The following is a 16232-nucleotide window of genomic DNA, read 5'->3' on the forward strand; positions in this document are numbered from 1 at the left end:
TGCGTTACAGCCCCCTCCCCCTCTCCTGCGCTACAGCCCCCTCCCCCTCTCCTGCGCTACAGCCCCCTTTCCCCCCTCTCCTGCGCTACAGGCCCCTCCTCCCCCTCTCCTGCGCAACAGTCCCCTCCCCCTCTCCTGCGCAACAGGCTTTCCCTCCTCTTCCCCTTTACCCCCCACCTTTCCCCTCTCCCCCTCTCCTGCGCAACAGTCCCCTCCCCCTCTCTTGCGCAACAGCCCCTCCCCGCTCTCCCTTTACCCACCACCCTGCCCCTCCCCCTCTCTCCTGCGCAGCCCCCTCTCTCTGCCTACGTCCCCCTCTCTGGAGCAACTCTCCCCCCTTCTCCTCCCTACACCCTCTGCATCACCTCCCCTCCTAGCTCCAGCCCCCCTCCTCCCCCCTAATCTACATCCATCCTTTTACTCTCCCTCTCCACCGACACCCCTTCCTCACTCTTTTCCTCTCCATCGAAGCATGGGCCTGCACTGGTGGCTCTGCTAAGGAATCCTTTCGTAGCAGATTCCGGGCTTAACCTCGACATCAACACCTCCTCCTCCCTCCTTGCCTCTCCAGACCTCGACATCGACACCCCCTCCGTACTCTTTTCCTCTCCATACGACGCCATCGTTCATGCCTACCCGTGCCTCTCGCCACAAGTACAAACCCAGATTACCCCGCGATACTTTATTCGTTGACTTCCATCGGGCTCGAGCAAGCCACACGACAGGATCGGGACCATCTTCCATGGCATCACTTGGCAAACGCACCACTGATGACCTGGGTGCCGCGTCTACACCACAAAGCACTTCGAAACGACCTCGAGCAGTTGCAGATTCACCTCCCTCCGACAGGATCACTATCATATCGGATGAGGAGCTATCCCCCTTTTCGAGTTCCTCTGATTCAGATCATGGAGGCTCTGACTATCTGCCCCCCACTGGTACAATCAAAACACCATCCAAGGCATCCAGTGGGCACAGTGGTCACAGTAACGGTGGCGATGATTTGGCCCCACAAAGTACGGCTTGTGATCTTCCACCCCCAGCTTCATCCTCCTCGATCATTCGGGTGGTTTTCAAACCTTTCCTCGATCCCACACTCAAGCTGTCTAGCATCTTGTCACCTGATGAGATAGCCCGCATGTCTCTCGTGGAGTTTGATGATGTCACACTTCCCCAGGTGGACGTCCAAATGTGTACTGCGTTCATTCAGTCTTATGACTTTGCAACAGACACATTCGGATTCTTGAATTCCCGTGACATGTTCACTCCTAGTCTCGTATCCACATATCTCCGTCTTCCCACACTTCCCTTTTTGCCACCTCACACTGGCTCACCCACATTCCTGTCCTTCTTGTCTACCTGTAAAACTCATCGCAGAGGACATGAGTGCAAGAAAGTTCTCGAGGGAAACAGCCGACAGGCGCTTCTAGCGAGGTATTTGTTCACACACTTCTACTCTGCCCCAAGCCACTTCTTCATCACCAAGGCGATCCATTCTGCCTTAGACTCCATCCTCTCGGTCACTCCCTATGATTTCGCCTCACTCTTCTACTCTGCCTTTCGTAACACAGTTCGCAAGCGTCGGGGCACATATACATGTACTTGTGGGCCCCACCTCACCTTCTTACTTCATCAGTGGAAGGCCAACCCTCCGCCCATTGTCACAGGTCGCCTCCCTTCCACATCTCTCTCCCCTCCTGTCACCCCCTCTTCCACATCGTTCACTGTCACTTCCAGTGTTCCTTCCCCCGGGACTGCCTCTTCTCCTCTTTCGCTCAGGAGGACACCTCGGCGAGCGCCACCTCATGAAGTCTGCACCGGAGCTTCTTCAGCATATTCTGTTACCGGTGCCATAGGGTTACCATCAGTGACATGTCTTGTATCTCCATCAGTCGTGCCCGTGCCAGGACTTGCCTCTCCATCAGTCACACTTGTCCACGCTTCTCCAGCGATCTCCAGACCTTCCATGGGAGGGATTGCACCAAGTACACCTCCTGTTGTACCAGTGACGACGACTGTTGTACCCGGGACTTCCTCGACAGGTGTATTGTTACGCAAGACTGTAACTGTTTCGTCTTCACCCCCTACCACTTTCACCGATGCAGTCATCACCACAGTTCAGGCGACCTCTGACCATGTTTTGGACCAGGTATTGGACCTGAATCTTAGCCTGGGACGCGACTCTTACTCCCATGGGCTTTCTCAGGAGATGTCATCCCAGGGTGTACTTCACATTTCAGCCTCCCCAGGCAGAGACAGGACTAGAGACGGGAGTGGGAGCCCCTCTCGCGGAGATGCTCCATCGGCCACTTCAGCATCAGAGGAGGTATTTGAGGGAGGGATTCTGCCCAAATCTGTGGATTGCCCACCCCTTCATGAAAATGATATGTTCACAGCTTACATAGCTGCTTCATCGGGCCCACCTCTTTCAAATATTTCCCTGGTGGAAAAACAGAATGAAGATTACAGTCAACTACTATCTGTCCTTCACAAAAAATGCTCACCAGTATGTGGGGAAGAGGAGGATCTCACTCAAATCTTCACCATTCCCTTGCAGGACTGCCTCGCACAGAACAAAAAGATCTCCAGGGCCCCGACATGTTTTGTGCACTTGGGCAAATTGGCACCTACAGGAAACCTGTCAACCGAGGAAGAGGGAGCTCTTCTTGACATGTTTGAGGAATTGGGGGACGTCATTAATTTGGCAGACAGGATGAATTACAGCGACAGGTATGCGTGGATGAAAAGGTCCCTGCATCTTGCTCAGCGTATCATGGATGACACCTTCACGCAGCTTGGGACAGCGGTCTTCAATTCCACAGGTTATGCTCATAAGCTCCTCTCTCAACAGCAACATTTAAAGTTAGAATTCGAGAGAGCTCAGGCAGCCCAGCAGCACGCCACTAGCGTGACACTTCGACAACAGGAGGAAAGGTGGCAGAAAGAGAAGGACTCAGCAATACATGAGCGTGACATCGCTTGGAATATTCAGAAGGCTGCCCTTGAGGATCGCCTCCATAATCACAGGCAGGAATGGGAAGCAGCAATGACATCTTTACACAGCCAACATGCTGCAGCTCTGGCAACTTTGCACAGCCAGCATGTCACGGAGGTGACCAGATTTCACCAGGAGATTACCAAGTTAAAAGAGTCTTTGTCTTCCTCCGAGATTGCCAAAGAAAAATCAGAATCCAGAGTGGCTGAATTGGAAAAGAAGCGTTCATCCATGGAGGAAGAATTCACAGCTCTTCGGATGTAGTTGGCCACCCTCCAGACTTCCCAGTCCACCTTGCAAGAGCAAAAGGATCATTACTACCGGCGATACCACCGATATAAAGCACCGATATAAAGACAAGTATGAAAATCTGAGAAATGTGATGGACACGCTTGAGTGTGAGGAGGAAGCACCCCATCCACAGATACCTATGACTGAGCCAGAGCAAAGGGATGCGCAAAAAGCCACAGAGCCAAATACGAAGGCGGAAGAGGAGAAGGCAGAGGAACAGGCTGCAGCTTTACCACCCTTTGTAATCTCATAGAAGCGTTGATACATGGCTGTTGGTGTTTGGGTTTTTTTTTGCACTGTTAGATTTTGCCAAGCTGTTTGGCCCTCACTGTAAATATCAGTGTTTTACCTCAAGATGTACTCAGTTTTTTCTGCAATTTTCCATGCTGTCCCTTGTAATACAGCAGTTTATTTTTCACATCTCCACTTAATACAAATCTTGGATTACTCCCACGGCCAACCACATGGTCTGTACTCTTTCCTTTTCCCACTCCATCACCATATCCATGGTTTGAAAGTTCATCTTTATTTTTCTTTGACGGATTCGTCCAACCTTTCTATTCACCGGGACGGTGAATGATAGTGGCGGGGGAAACTGTTACCTTATCACACGACCACCTGTCGATAGGCGTTGACCACATGACGACATCTGTTGACCACATGTTGACCATGTGTCAACACAAGTTAGCCACGCGATCACACGGGTTCATCCAGGAGTACTGTCCGAGGCTGTCAACCACAGGTCGACACATGTCAACCACAGGTCGACACATGTTAACCACAGGTCGACACAGGTCAACCAGGAGTACCGTGTCCAAAGTGATCTCATCAAGAGCTGCGCACATGGAGAGTGAGCTTAGCACATGGAGCAGTCAGGAGTATTTATATTACACAGTGGTTCAGTGATACAGTGGTGCAGTGGTGCGGTGAACCAGCTCACCTGCACATGGAGAATTTACACCATCGGGCTGGTGAGTCAGGGAGTCAGAAAGTCGCCGAAGCCATCAAGAGGTGCGGTGAACCAGCTCACCTGCACATGGAGAATTTATACCATCACAGGCTGGCGAGTCAGGGAGTCAGGAAGTCGCCGAAGCCATCAAGAGAGCCAGCGGCGCAACGGCTATCCTCAACAGCTAAGGAGATAAGAGGATGACCAATGGGAAGAAAGAGGGGAGATTCTCAGCGAAGAAGGGACCCTCCAAGGCGGGGGATGAGGATGAAGGAGAAGGGAGAGAGAAAAGGAGGCATTCGGCATTCGGCAGAGGAGCGAAAGAGAGGAGAGTGAGGAGGGATAGAGGCTAGAGCTACGAGCTCGCCAAGGAGTGAATGTGAGAGACTTGTGTGTACCCTTTGTCTACTATGGGGATAGACCTGTGTATTCTGGTGATTTGCAACTTGTGTATTCTTGTGACTTGCGACTTGTGACCTGGGGACACGTCCAGTGATATGTACATTGGCCAACTTGGTCACTTTCTCATCTCTCTTGTCTCTTCCGGATATGGGGATTGTTCACCAGTGTAGGATTTTCTTATTTTGCTTATGTTGTGGAGTTCATCGGTGATTGTCACTTAGCATAGTGCACTCGTACGTCGTCGTTCACTGCAGTATAGCATACGACACTCACACACTACTGCACGGTGCGCTCTGCACGATCCATTGCATTAGAACATTGCACAACTCATGCTTCTCACGCCAGTGGCCTTTGGCCTCCGGTAACACCTCCGGAAGGATAGGAACCCCTCCCCTCAAACAATAACATCTCCATTGCAAAAGTCTCAAAGGAGACACAACTAGCAACTCTCAGAATCTCAGGGTCATATTCAAATTTGAGAACAAGTTATGGCATGCCAAAAGCTGATAGAGAATTCATAAAGTGGATGGCGAAAGAGGCATGGATGGATCAGTTGCTTTGTGAATCTGAGAGGTTACTCTCTCAGGTCTTGGTTGCTAGTGAACAAGCTAGCTTTGTGCTTCCTCAAGATCCTACGTTGAGAGAGTATTTTGGGGAAATACAAGCAATGAACAGACTTGAACTTTATGAAGATTTAAAGGATTCAATGACTGTTGCTACAGCTACAACAGGACAAATGGAGATGATGAGGGCATCTCGACGATTGGTATTTAGGTAAGCAATACATGTTTTTTCCTTTTCAATTAAAAATCCATCCTTAAGTATTTCGCTTTTGTACTAAGACTCTTATTGTATGCAGATTCTTGCAATCCTTAAAAGTTGTTGGTAAGATTGAAAAATTGTTGCCCATATGTCGAGTATGGACAAAAATTCAAGACTTAAAAATTCTGTATGTACTCTCCAAACATGATAGAAAAAGAAGGGAAGCAAGTGCTCTCTGAGTGGGAGAGAAAGAGCTGTCCGTGGTGGCTCGATATGAAAAAAGGATGTTGCATCGAGGAGGAGGTAGAGCTGTACACACAGCATAAAAAGGGAGAGATGGGTTCATCAAGCTCAAATTCAGTCCACGAGGATGATGCAGTCAGTGAGTATCAAAAAACACTTGAGAAGATGACTAAAAAGGACAAAGATTCATGTATGGAACTAAAGAAGGGTAGTAGGCCACCAAAAAATCCTGGTACTAATAATGGTAAGTTCTCTTGATCTTTTTTCAAGCTGTTATTTGTTTGTGTAACATATGTTGTTATCACTTTGTGTCTTTACATATGTGGTGTGGGTACAGATGTGCAGGTACTGCAGTCTACACCCATTTTGAAAGGATGTAAATGGAAAGATAGGTCTGTCCGCTTTTTGTACATTCGATTGACCTCTCTAACTTTGAATCAGAGTGGCACATGTGATACTTCACATTGCAAGGTTTGGTGCTATGATTATGTCGAGTTTGGGAAGCAATTGTCTGTCTCAAACTTCACACAAGCCTATATAGACATGAAGGAATACTTTGTGGGTCTTGGAGGTGAAAGAAAAACAAGAAATGGTAAGAGTGTTGCTTGGGCTGCAGATTTTGTCATTATTGATCTGCCTACACAGCTAGAAGCTCTTGGAGTAGAGGATTCCACATCTCCATCTTGGAATTTATTAACAGAGGACCATGTACGCTACTCCTTGCTAGTAGCGGCCACGGTTGTTTTAGATTCTGGCTGGATCCTAGTTATGTGTGCTCCTCATGTTCTTCATTTGGTTGAGCATTATGCTAGGATCAATAGATTGGAGTTTGCATGTTGAATGTACATGCAATGCTTGGATGCATATTGTACAATCAAAGTTGGTAGTATTGATCATAAGGATAATTATCATACAATGACCTGTTGAAAGAATTTATGCTCTTGTATAATGAAATAGCTTGTACTAAGTATATGTTTAATTCTTTTCTTGTCTTTAGGTGGATGTTGTGGTTTTATGCCTTCTTCATCGGGCTGGTATGTCTTGTGTTTGTAATCCTGAAAATGCTTCCGTGGTTGGTACCAAATTGGGCATTGCTTTTGGAAGTAGTTTGTTTCATCATTATTTACCAACAAGTGAGCAGACTATAAAACATGGAGAGAGTATTCCATGGAGAGGTGCATTGGAGAAGGTTCCATGCATGATGTTGTACTTCTTGAAGTTCTTGTGTCCAATTTCTGGACATGTGGTGGACTTAGGTGCTGGGATTGGTTCTATGCAAAAAGCATGCGTGCATTCTGGGAGAGCATGCTTATCTATTGAGAATGATCCTGACATTTGCAATTCTATATTGCAACCATTTTTGGATGGACAGAAAGGAAAGGGAAATGTGTTAAGCAACTATGGGACTCTAAATGTGTCACCATAATGTAAATATCCTAAGTCAAAGTACAGTTGACCATTTATTTGATCTGTGTTAATTATGGTCAAAGAGTTCTTTTAATGGTCAAAGGATTGACTACGGTCAAAGATACTTGACTCTAGTCAAGTAAACCGTCAGGAAGACTTGGTTTATTACCAAGAGGGTTAACTGCGGTTAACTAGAGAATTATAGAGCTGACTACGGTCAGAGAGTGTTGACTTCGATCAACGAGACTTGGCATGCGCCAAGAGGGTTAACCATGGTTAACCAAGATGTGCCAACTTCGGTTGGAGAGACTTGGCTATAATTAAGGTGCCTCGACCCTTGGTCAAAGCTCCTTAATTATAATCAAGAGTGTTGACTCCGGTCAACCAGAGAATAAATATATTTTTTTATATTTGTTAGGTGTGCACATGTGTTCAGTGGGAACGCCCACCGTGACTAGAATTAGTCCACAGTGTGTTATTTGCATGCAAAGCGCTAACAATTAATGGGTGCCATGGTGGTGCGCTTTTATTAATTGTTGCAGGTACTAGGAAGAGTTATTTTTCCTAAGCGCTACGGGAGCCTAACAAGCATCTAGGAGGCGGTTCGTGTGACCAAGTGCTTTGAAGACTCCAGAGTGGCCCTTAGTGGCATGTAATAGGACTTAGTCTAGATTTTAGACAAGTGGCATGTTGCCAATTTGAAATGAGCTTGAAGCTCTTGTAATGAATGATTCACGTTTTGGATTTTTGGAAAAATGTATCAGAGAGCTCTACGCTGAACTCTTGTAACAGATTCTCTTCAAGAAATAAAAGACCTTCGGGGGGGTCCAGCCCGACATGTTGTCCTGGGCCTAGCAGTGTGTAGAGAGAGAGAGAGAGAGAGAGAGAGAGAGAGAGAGAGAGAGAGAGCTCTACTGAGTATAGTATTTCTGCAGTACATTCATAGTGTGAGGATCTGTAGAGAGAGAGCTAGTGAATTGCATCGGTATCAGAGCCTGTTTTCGAGGCTTCTTCAAGCTTTGACGATCGGGTAGATAAAGCGTGAAGAGCGCAAGGGATTGAGGTTACGCAGAGCTAGGCCCTACTGAAATGAACGAGAAGGAAGCAGTTCCATTGACGGAAAGATTGACGCAGAGATTCCATTCACGCAGCAAGCATAAGTGACGGGATTTTATTCGGAGCTCTCGTGGTGAGAAGAAGACCTTGTCCATTGTTTGGAGCCTCTGATGCTGTGCGTCAAGCTACAGGTGTTGATTCGCAATTGCTAGCAAGGTGTAGCGAAGGTGCAAAGCAGCGGTTCTTGCCATCGTTCCAATTTCTGGCGACAGAGACCGAGGCGATGCAGAGGCGTCTAGCCAGGCGTTGATGTGGTACTCTACGTAGGAGTTGCTCAAGAAGAAGGGCGCCGGCGCGATGCACGACGTCGACCAGCCAAGCTAAGGTTTGAAACCTTAGGCTGACGTGGCGCAGGAGGACATGTGACAGATAGGTAGCGCTGACATGGCAGCCAGCAAGTCCAGACGTGGGACGATGACATGGCGCTGACGTGGCAGCCAGCAAGTCCACACGCGCGATGATGACATGGCAACGCATGCAACTGAGGTGGCCTTGACACGTGGTAGGTGCTGATGTGGCAGGGCTGACAGGAAGCTGATGTGGCAGCCAGCTCAGATGCTGACATGGCACTAACATGTGGCAGACAAGTGGCTAACCCGTGGTTAGTGTAACTCTGGTTAGTTGTCAGAGGTCCAGTTAGTTGGTCCAACCAAACCAGACCAGGTTTGACTAGCTAAGTCAGGGTGTAGTTAAACAGACTATAGTTGGTTAACCAGACCACATTGGGTTAAGGCCGAGTTGGGAGCCAACCAAACCAGACCGGAAGAGAATCAGTCTGGTCAGTTTGACCAGACAGTAACCATCCAGTCAGACTCATCCAGTCAGACTAGAGCCAGTTAGTCTGGTTAGAGTAACCAGTCAGTTACTTGATCTGGTTACTGTTCTCCCAAAAAAAAAAAAAAAGGGGGGGGGCAATTGCAGAGACTGTTTCTGCTAGCAGATTTCACCTGCCTGTCAGACTTTTACTGTCAGAAAAGCACCAGAAAAGCAGAGGAAAAAAAAAAATTCAGAGATTTGCAGAAAAAGAGTATGCATGCCTTTGAGCAGTGAAAAGAGGGAAAAACAGATGCTTTTTGAAGCCATTTGTAGTAGCCAAAAAAGGGGCAATATAGTTGTTGATGCTTTGGCAATTGTGTGGGTATATGCCTGGAATTGACAGCCACTACTGGCATAGATTGTGAATGCAAGACACCTCTTGTTGAGGTAAATTTTCTCTTTGAAAAGCGAAGGCAACGTGCATCAGTTGCATACACAGTGTGTGTGCGAGAAATTTGTAGATCTCAGACGAGTTTTATAAGAAGATGGCTCAATCACCTATCTAGTGGGATTCACAAGATAGGGATGCGCATCCAAATCAGAGAAGTGTGCAACAAACTCAGCAAGAATTTGAGCAGATGATACGCACTCGTATACAAGAGATGGAAAATCTCAGAAAGGATCCAAGGGCTCAGCATTTATTTCAAGCAGAAGCTATGCCTAATGCAGTATATGACGTGCCAATGCCAGAGGCACACTCTCGTGTACAACCAGAGAAAGAGAGATCTCATAGGGGACGGTCTCATAGCAGAAAGAGATCAAGGCATCATCACCGATCTCCTAGTCCATCACCGTCTACCCCGAGTTCGACTTCTGTATCTTCTTCTTCTTTATCAGATAAACCATCCAGGAAAAGAAGGAAACACAAGAAGTCTAGGAAGAGAAAGTCTTCCAAAGAGACCAAGGAATTCAAAGAGGGAGGTAAATCTATCAAGTTTATGACCTACAATGGACAGTATGGTCATACAAACAAAGCATTGCAGTTCATCAGGCAGTTTGATGCTGCATTCAGTACCGAAAAGTTTTCAAAATCCTCCAAGTTAAGAATGGTCAGTTTGCACTTGACAGCTAGTGCATGGTGGAGTGCACAGACCACAGATGGGTCAGCCCCAAAGAAGTGGAAGGACTTCAAGAAAGCCTTCTACCAGCATTTTATGCCTAAATAGTTTAGAGACCATGTTCTTCAAGATTGGGACAGTTTGCATATGGATGCAGGAGATACAGTGGATGTGTACAACCAAAAGTTTTGGGATGCTTATTTGCAGGTTGCACCTTTCAAAAAGATCTCCAAAGGAACCCAAATGAGAAAGTACAGAGCAGGTCTCACTCCAAGAATCCAGGCAGTAGTGAATGCTTTAAGGGCAAAGAACATTCAAGACCTTATGCATTCAGCTTCAGTAGCTAGTCTTATGCCGTTACAAGATCCATCCACGGTACTATCCTTGCATGCAGGACGTGCCGAAAGAAAGAAAACTGATTTTTCAAAATCAGAAAAGAAAAAGTACCCCAAGGTTGAAAAGAAAGGGTTTCAGCCTCAGAAGCCGAGGGGTACTCGGTTTTCAAAGGCTTATAAAGGCAAATCTCCATTCACCCCTGAACAGATAGCTGAATTCTGTAGAGATGGGAAATGCTTCAAGTGCGGTAAAGAGGGGCATGTGGCTGCCCAGTGCCCAGAAAAGCCTTCAACTTCGAAGGGAAAAGAGGCAGAGAAGCCACGAAGACCGCAAAAGCCAATGGCAAGAGGAATTCCTGACATAATGGGTCATGTTTCAAACCCAGAAGAACGAGAATTGCTGCTATCATGGGGCAAAGTCAGAGACCAGCAAGCGTTAATTTTATTTGATCCAGGGGCTACTGATAATTTCATATAAGAGGACCTAGCCTTGAGGCTGGGAATAAAGACGGAGGAGTTGGGCAGGGCTTTGGATGCCAATCAGATGTTCTATGGGAATCCTATGCCAGTTACTCCCTTGGTAGGGAAGCTCCGTCTTCATGTATAGAGTTATGTGGATCAGGAAGACTTCTTCATTTCTCCACTGAAACATCATGATGTAGTCTTGGGAATGCCTTGGTTTCATCGCAAGGCAGTGAAGTTGACTCTTCCTGAAAGAGTGCTGGAGTTTGTGTAGGGGGAAAAATCAGCGTTTAGTTGCCAGGAATAAAGGGGACACTATCCCCATTGTATCTAATGTTACATGTGGTAAAGCAATAAAGTCTGCAATTTCTGCGTACATGGTTTTTGTAAAAGAAAAAGAGAATGATATGCATGCTGAAATGAATGATGCAGACAAAGATAAGTTTCAGTTTCTTGTAAACTTTAAAGATTGCTTTTCCGATGCTTTGCCAGGGGAGTTACCCCCAGAGAGACAAGAAGATCATCAGATAGAGTTAATGCCTAAAAGTGAGCCACCAAACAGACCACCTTATAGAGTCAGTGCGACTCAGAGAGAGGAGATTATGGCTCAGGTACAGGACTTGCTGTCCAAAGGGTTGATTCAGCCCAGCTCGTCTCCTTTTTGTTCCCCTGTACTGCTAGTACAGAAGAAAGATGGTTCATTCCGTATGTGCGTCGATTATCGCGCACTGAACAAAATGACCATGAAGAATAGATTCCCTATTCCGCGCATTGATGATGTGCTGGATCAGTTAAATGGAGCTTCAGTTTTCAGCAGGATAAAGAGTGGCTATCACCAAGTAAGGATACAGCCTCAGGATGTGCACAAGACAGCGTTCCGCACTACATTCGGGTTGTATGAATACTTAGTGATGCCTTTTGGGTTGACAAATGCTCCAGCCACATTCAATAGAATGATGGATCGCATCTTCCGAAAGTACAGGTATTTCACGGGTACTTTCTTTGATGATATCCTAGTCTTTTCAAAGATAGAAAAAGAGCACAGGGAACATCTTGCTATAGTGTTTCAAGAGCTGAGAAATCATCAGCTCTATGCAAACAGCAAGAAAAGTGAATTCTTCTTGGAAGAAATCCATTATCTAGGGCATATAATATCCAAGAATGGGATACAGATGGATCCAGCAAAGATCCGTGCCATTCATGAATGGCCAGAGCTGAAAACTGTGCATGAAGTTCGAAGTTTCCTAGGCCTGTGTTCTTACTACAGGAGGTTTGTCAGGCATTTTGCTGATATCGCAGCTCCATTACATGACCTTACTAAGAAAAATGCAGCCTTCACATGGGGAATATCATAGAAGAAAGCATTCAATACACTCAAGGAGAAGTTGACTACAGAGCCTATTCTTGTAGTCCCGGATCTTTATCAACCTTTTGATGTTGATTGCGATGCTTGTGGAGAGTGTGTTGGGGCTGCATTACATCAGAATGGACATGTAGTAGCCTACGAGAGCCGAAGATTGCGTGATGCTGAAAGATATCTTGCCATCCATACATGGAAGCACTATCTTTTGGGTGCAGATTTTACTGTTAAAATAGATCACCAAAGTCTGAGATACTTTTTGACTCAGACCAAGCTTTCCGAGAAGCATATGAAATGGGCAAACATGCTGTCAATGTATCATTTTCAGATTGTCCATACCCCAGGAATTCGGAACAGAGTGGCAGATGCCTTGTCCCAAAGACCCCAGGTCAATAATGTGACTATTTGCTTATCATCAGGACCTGGAAGGCATGAGGGAGCAATATGCTAGTGATGCAGATTTTGGTGAGATTTTACAGCAAATGCAAGAGGGGCAATCCACCAGTCACTATTCCCTCAAAGATGGGTATCTAATGAAAGATGATTGCCTATGCATCACCCAGGAGATGAGGAAAAAGATTTCGGAGGAATGCCATGCACCTCCCTATGCTGGACACAGAGGAATTACAGCAACAACTCTAGCACTAGAGAGGTATTTGTTTTGGCCAGGGATGCAGAAAGATATACATCAGTTTGTTACTGAATGCCTTACGTGTCAGAAAGTGAAGTATGACAGACAGAAGGCACCTGGCCTACTTATGCCTCTTCCTGTGCCTCAGGCACCATGGGAAAGTATTACAATGGACTTTATTTTTGATTTGCCAAGATCAAAGTCAGGGAATGATGGGATTTGGACTATCATTGATAGATTCAGCAAGCAAGCTCATTTCATTCCAGTTCACAAAACCATAAAGGCAGATCATATGGCTAAGCTTTTCATGGCACAGATCTTTAAGCATCATGGTATGCCTAAGTCCATTGTTAGTGATCGAGATCCCAGAATGACCAATCTATTCTGGAGGGCTTTATTTTGATAACATGGGGACGAATCTGAATTTTTCTTCTTTTTTCCATCCCCAGACAGATGGTCAAAGTGAAGTAGCAAATTCTACAGCATTAGATATGCTGAAATGCTACGTGGGTGACCAAGGTTCAGACTAGGAAAAGTACTTACCATTGGTAGAGTTTGCTTACAATAATACAGTGCACAGCTCTACAGGGAAAGCCCCCTTTGAGGTCATTTATGGGAAGGTGATATTGCCACCTATATTGAGGACCAAAGATGAAATATTTGCAGCTGATCAGTTTGTGAGAGACCTCCAGACAGCTTACAACCAAGTCCAGACAGCAATCGAAAGGTCTCAAGAGAAACATAAAAGAGCTGCAGCATAGGAGACAGTTAGATCTCAAGGAAGGCGATTGGGTACTTTTGAAGTTTGAAAAAGCTAGGCTCCGCAAGGTTAAAGGCAAACAGAAAGTGTATGCAAAGTTATCTCCCAGATACTATGGCCCTTTCAGGGTTACGAAAAGAATAAATGAAGTTGCATACAGGTTAGCATTGCCAGAGCATTGGAGGATTCACAATGCATTCCATGTGAGTCTTCTAAAGAAATTCCAAGGACCAGAGCCTACAGAACCAGTATTAGAGAATCCACCAAAAGTGGATGAGCTGGAGGAGGTCCTTCAGCCAGAGCAAATTGTGTACCATACTGTACGTAAAGGCCCTCAAGGTAAGGAGTTTTACAGGTATCTTGTAAAATTCAAGAATTATACGGCATTAGATGCCAAGTGGATGGACGAAGACATGTTATCCGATCATCCACATCTTTTGGATGTTTACAAGGAAGCTTTTCAGTTGAGGTCAACTGAATAGAAGCCGAGGGGATGTCACCACAATGTAAATATCCTAAGTCAAAGTACAGTTGACCATTTATTTGATCATAATTAAAGAGTTTTATATGTGTTAATTATGGTCAAAGAGTTCTTACAATGGTCAAAGGATTGACTACGGTCAAAGATACTTGACTCTACTCAAGTAAACCTGACTTCGGTCAGCAAGATTTGGTTTATTACCAAGAGGGTTAACTGCGGTTAACCAGAGAATTACAGAGCTGCAGAGAGTGTTGACTTCGGTCAACGAGACTTGGCATGTGCCAAGAGGGTTAACCACGGTTAACCAAGATGTGCCAACTTCAGTTGGAGAGTTGTGCCAACTTCGGTTAGAGAGACTTGGCTATAATTAAGGCACCTCGACCCTTGGTCAAAGCTCCTTAATTATAATCAAGAGTGTTGACTCCGGTCAACCAGAGAATAAATATATTTTTTTATATTTGTTAGGTGTGCACATGTGTTCAGTGGGGACGCCCACCGTGACTAGAATTAGTCCACAGTGTGTTATTTGCATGCAAAGCGCTAACAATCAATGGGTGCCATGGTGGTGCGCTTTAATTAATTATTGCAGGTACTAGGAAGAGTTATTTTTCCTAAGCGCTACGGGAGCCTAACAAGCATCTAGGAGGCGGTTCGTGTGACCAAGTGCTTTCAAGACTCCAGAGTGGCCCTTAGTGGCATGTAATAGGACTTAGTCTAGATTTTAGACAAGTGGCATGTTGCCAATTTGAAATGAGCTTGAAGTTCGTGTAATGAATGATTCACGTTTTGGATTTTTGGAAAAATGTATCAGAGAGCTCTACGCTGAACTCTTGTAATAGATTCTCCTCAAGAAATAAAAGACCTTCGGGGGGGTCCAGCCCGACATGTTGTCCTGGGCCCTAGCAGTGTGGAGAGAGAGAGAGAGAGAGAGAGAGAAAGAAAGAAAGAAAGAAAGTATATTATTGTCCACTAAAGGCCAAAATGGGCCCACGGGACATCAAGAACTCTGCATACAAGATAGCACAAAATCAACGTGCCACAAAGAAGAGGCATCGTCGAATATCATCTAAGTGCTACGCAATACAATGCAAGTGAAAGTACATAATGTCAAATCTGAGCCTAAATACAAAGTAAACTAGATGCAAGGAAACCGCCCCTGGGTGGGTGCAAAATGGGGGGATGAGTACAATATGCCAATGCAAAGATACAAGTCCAGGTGTCACAGAGTCTGAGAACCAAAATAATACTGGAAATCGTGTCCATCGACTCTGCCTCCTGCTATGAGAGTACAAATCTGAGCAAAGGTGAGGTGAGCGGCTGGTGGGGCGAGATCTCCATGAGTAAGTCTCCTCCGAAAAGCTGCCATCATCCTGGATCGTCTGGAGATGAAGCGGCGAGTACGTCCCCTATGTAACAAGATCCTGCGGTGTCTACAAACCATCTCATATGTACATCCACAGGGTGGAGGCATGTGTCCTGTGTGAGCTCTGACCTCCTCATGCTCCTCCTGGTCTCTGTCCTCTGGTATAGCGTGTGCCTGAGCTCTATCAGGCTGGGCTCTATCACGCTCCGACCTGTGCTGATGGTCTCTGAGGTAGTCTCGTCGAAGCATAGTGGCCTCCCTGACATAAAGAGCTAGGCAATGCTGATCCTCGTAGTCCATCACTCGTGAGAGAGGTCCAAAGCCATCCGTGAAGAGACAATGGAATCTACCTCTGAGCTCATAATATAGCGGGCATCTGCAAATGAAGTGCTCCTCTGACTCCACCTCTCCCATGGTGCAACAAGGGCAGATCCTGGTCTCTCGGCCTGGTCGCCGTCCATCCTCCATGCGTCGCATCCTACCAGCCTCTATCTCGAGCTGATGCGAAGAGACTCTAAGCTGGCCAAGGGCAATCCTCAGTGAGTGGGACATGTGGATACCTGTATAGCCTGGTGGAATGACAAATCCATCCTCTGAGATCCGAAGGAAGTGGTCACGGTATGTGGCCATCTTCGTCGGAACCTGCATGGGATAAATCCAAGTGCGATACGTATGAAGCTACAGCAAGTCTGCTCTCGTGACCTGGCTAAGCTCGTGGCGAGTCAACTCGAGATGAGGGGCATCTATGCTGTATCGGAAGGGAGGCAGTCTATCCATGTCTAGTCCAAGAGATGTGAGCCA

General features: G+C 46.2%; 1 protein-coding gene and 1 pseudogene across 1 annotated transcript in view; one reads left to right on the forward strand and one right to left on the reverse strand.

The window, feature by feature from the left end:
• LOC147891951 (uncharacterized) overlaps positions 1–16232 on the reverse strand; it is a 205406-nt gene that overhangs the window by 70286 nt on the left and 118888 nt on the right. The window lies entirely within an intron of this gene.
• LOC147891953 (uncharacterized) lies at positions 5589–7068 on the forward strand (annotated as a pseudogene).

Source organism: Dipteris shenzhenensis, chromosome 17, assembly GCF_047967505.1.
Source record: "Dipteris shenzhenensis isolate YYH24624 ecotype China chromosome 17, Dip_SZ_1.0, whole genome shotgun sequence".
Lineage (NCBI taxonomy): Eukaryota > Viridiplantae > Streptophyta > Polypodiopsida > Gleicheniales > Dipteridaceae > Dipteris > Dipteris shenzhenensis.